Source organism: Saccoglossus kowalevskii, chromosome 1 (assembly GCF_978046115.1).
Source record: "Saccoglossus kowalevskii chromosome 1, keSacKowa6.1, whole genome shotgun sequence".
Classification (NCBI taxonomy): Eukaryota; Metazoa; Hemichordata; class Enteropneusta; family Harrimaniidae; genus Saccoglossus; species Saccoglossus kowalevskii.
Genome location: NC_140641.1, coordinates 10,592,920 through 10,597,623, shown reverse-complemented (window position 1 = coordinate 10,597,623; position 4,704 = coordinate 10,592,920).

The window sequence follows — 4,704 nt, the reverse complement described above, 5'->3', positions numbered from 1 at the left end:
TATGCACGCACAGTTACTAAAAAAGACGGTTAAAGAACGCTTTTGTTGAAAGGTGTTAATTCACCTAATGCCTTAGAGTTGTTTGTGTATTTCCTTGTATACACCCTCTATTGGCATCATTGCCCATTTCGAATCTATCTTAGCATTGATGTTGTATATCCCTCATGAATTTTAAAAAATGCAGATTGTTTTCAATAGAGTATTCAGGTTTTAGTGCCATAGTTCAACAAAGAAATTTATAACAACTCGACTAAGTACTCTTTGTAATTGTAATTGTAATAATCTTCAGAATCAAGAATCGCCAGTTATCGTTTTCACTGTTGTTGTGTGAGTGCCAAGTACGAAAAAATGAGAGAAATTACAACCCCCAAATCTTCGTTTTAGAACAAAATACCGGTTCGATGAATTTATAGTATTTTTCTGTGTGTATTTATGATAATTTTAGGTGATTTGGAAACTAATTTGAAACAATTGTACGCTTTTCTTTCCTCGTTGAATTTGCCAACAATGTATGGACAAAAATTCCATTGTTATAAAATGACTGTTCCATGGTTCCTTTTTTGTGACAATTGAATTATGTTGCAATATTTAGTGAGCCGTAAACTGTAACTTTTGTTGATTTGACGATTCTTGAACACAAAATTCCCTTGATCTTAATCTCTTGTTGCATCTCTAGACTCTTCCTTGTTAATTTTATTGAAATTGCTTGTTTTGGGATATTTCATTTTCTCACATGCATTTCTTAGATCTTGAGGCAGTCGGTTTATTTAACATATCGCACATTTTCTTTTCCCAACCAGGTGTATGTGGTGTGATGGCCCCACTTACTCAAGACTTAAATATCAACATTTGTATGGTTTCAGCGACAGTGTTGTTTTTTATTTTGTTTTTCTGCTGATCTTCATTAGTTGTACCATGTTTTCATATGTACTTGTTCACATTCAGTTGTTCAATATATGCTTGGGTATCCACAATATTTATTTGCATTTATTTTTTCACAGCAATCAGCAGATCCAACTTTAAAACCTGAATTCAGAAGGCATTTAAATAGAGCTCAAGATGTATCTATGGTAAGTCAACATTTTGGCTCTAACATATGGGGTAATAAGTTCAGGAGAGCTTATTCGTCTATGAATATGCCACTCACATTGCCTAGTGGCAAAATCTGAACATGATAGTTTAGCTGAGCTTTATATATTCTTTGCAACATCTGTTATAATAATAATAATAATTTAGGTTACTATATGAATTTTTGTGCATTGTTTGCTTCAACATTGTCCTACACATTTTGGAAAATACTGGGTACCTTTAGTGTTTGAATACTATGATGTACTTGGACATCATTGAGTAATTTTACTTTTATCTTTTTATTTTATTTATACCCCTTTCATCCTTTGATTACCGAGACGAGATACCTCCAGATGCTGAAAAGCTTTGGTTACCTAGTTTGTTATAAAATCTGTTTCAAACATTACTAACAATGCAGTGACATTAAACACATGATTGACAGTCATGCATAAGAGAAAAAAACATTCCGGGGCAATTTTTATCTCATAGACTGAACGTGTTTGCAGATTTACATAATCTAACATTTCAAGCAGTGACATTGTATTCGCAAGTTCTTGTTGAAAAAAACCAGGTTGATTTGCCACAGAACGACTGGATATGTATAATTGTAGACAGTACATACTATCTATGGTATAACCAATTTCTAACATGGTTCTATGCAGTCACAGTTGTGTTTATCTGGTCGACTTTTGTTGATCATATGTTAATTTGCATTTGGTCGGCTACATCATGCTAATGACTGTTTTTAATATTTTGATCTTGGATGAAATAGCATCAAACAGTTTTATGTTTTGTTGAACATCTAAGGATGATAATTCATAATCTACTTTCATAAGTACCGGTAATAAAAAACATAGTGAATATTTGCACAGCATGTTTATATAATAGCTACAATGCTGGTGTCTTTGGATACTCCATGAAAATATGTATACTTGCTTTCAACTTGAAGTTTCATTTTAATAAAAATAAGGTGATCACGATAAAAACAATCTAATTTGATTAAAAATTTGTGAAAAAAAACATGATTATATGTCTGGGAAATGTGTTGTCCACATTTACAATTAGATCAATGAATATTTTTGATTCATGCAAATTATTATTATCCATTGTGCCCCAAAGTTTGTTCACAATGTCAAAGTTTTGAGCTTGACTGACAGGTCACCCCTCTGTGCCTATACAATCGTATTTGAACAAAATAAATACAAGTCTTTGTTATGCTATCAAAAGCACATATCTTAAAGGGCAACAGTCGTTGCGCTGCGCATGTGCGACATTTGTGTTGATAAACATTTTTCCACAATCCAATGCGCTTTTCTTATGGAAATCATAAGTATGAGGTTTGACCTGGGCGTGACTTGCACTAATTACCGTCGGTGACTCCTTCGATACCTTCCAAATACCTAAAAAATCTTTAGTAAAGCTTGGTAATGTCTCAGTTTGTCTCGTCTCATTGATCTGTGCAACATTCAAAAATGCCGTCTTTGTTTATATGAGACCCATATATCTCGCACATGCGTGGCGCGATAACTACTGCCCTTTAATAATTATTTCAAATAAAATATTCAATTATGATATTCTAGTGACTAACTGGAGGTATCTTATCATGTAAAAAAAAGTTGAAAGAGTAATTTAAATGGTGTGTGTAATATGCTCCTTTTTTTAATTTACAACTGAATTTACATATTTTGTATATGTCATATATTTTGTTTTACATTTTACAGCAGTTGAGAGTTGATGAAGAAGAAGCATCAAAACATGTAGTTTCTGCTATCACACATAACAGATTAACAGTATGTATATATGGTTTATGGCATCCATTCATCTCATTTAGTTTTGTTAGGGCTAAATAAACAAGCAGCCTCTCGGCTGAGATAGATCCACTGTTAGCAAGGCACATTTCAATTAAAGAACTAAAGATATCATTAGAAAATGAACAATACGTATAGTATGTATAGCAATCGGACTTCAAAAATATCACTTTTCACCAAAAGTAACATAAATATTCATCAAAATTAGATAATTGAAGATATCATCACAAAATGAACAAATCTGTCAGAGGTCCACATGTAGTACCTATATATGTAATATCAAAGCAATCGGACTTGCGGTTTTTAACAAGAAGTCAAAAATATCACTTTTTACCAAAAATGCCAAAAATATTCATCAAAATTAGAGAATTTAAGATATCATCATGAAATGAACAAATCTGAGAAAGGTCCACATGTAGCATCTATATATGTAATATCAAAGCAATTGGACTTCTGGTTTTTAACAAGAAGTCGAAAATATCACTTTTTACCAAAAATTACAAAAATATTCACCAAAATTAGGGAATTTAAGATATCATCACGAAATGAACAAATCTGAGAGAGGTCCACATGTAGTACCTATATATGTAATATCAAAGCACTTGGGCTTTTGGTTTTTAACAAGAAGTCGAAAATATCACTTTTTACCAAAAATGACAAAAATATTCACCAAAATAAGAGAATTGAAGATATCATCATGAAATGAACAAATCTAAGAGAGGTCTACCCCGTGTACATACACACCAAGTATCAAAGCATTCAGGCTTGTAGTTTTCAAGAAGAAGTCGAAAAAGTAAAACATTGACACGGACGACGATTCGATTGCTATACATAATATACATATTGTTCATTTTCTAATGATATCTTCAGTTCTTTAATTAAAATGTGCATTGCTAACAGTGGAGCTATCTCAGCCGAGAGGCTGCTTGTTTTTAGTTACAATAATTTTCTTTGGCCTATTGAATATGGCATAGCGGTACATCATAGCAATAATGACAGTCCTATACAACACTTAAATGAAGACTGAAATAATCCTACAAGACCAGGTGAATATGCTCACAATTTGGCTTAGAGCAGTCTTCTAACCCAATATACCATGGACATTTGCCTGTGTATACACAATGTAACATATACTTTTATCATCCCCATTTGATAGGACATATACCATTCTAATGCCACATGTAGGTCTAGGCAGTGTTCACTCTAATTTATATTATACTGATGGAGTAAACAGTTGATTCATAAAACAAACACACACACTTACATATATGTGTCAACTTGCTAAGCATACTCATATTTAGATGGTAATGATATATTTGTTTTTGTATTTTCAGAGAGGTCTTGGAATGTATGGCAAAGGAAAAAAGTCTGAAACCATTCTTCGAGGTAATTAAAGAGCTGGTTGATATTAGTGCCAGCATATGGGGTAGTATTTATGTCTACAAACTGAGAAGTATATCGACAAGCCATACAATAATTGAGTGATATGAGGTGATAAGCTTTTTATCACATGGCCGTCTCAAATGGTCAGAAAAAAAGACAGATCAATAGTAATTTTACAGAATTACACTTTAAGCACCGTCAGATTGCTTGTTTTGTTTGTTAACAAATGAATAGTTTTTGGTAATTTTGTGAATAGTTTGTAACTCTACTATATCCAGAAACACCCCTGTTTCTTTCTGATTGTAAGTATCGAGTTAATGATAACAATTGCTATAGAATAACAAAATTCATCTGCAAGCTAGTATACACAAGGCAATCTGATGGAATGAATTAATAAATGCAACGCATGTTTACCAACATACAAAAATATTATTTGGACATATTG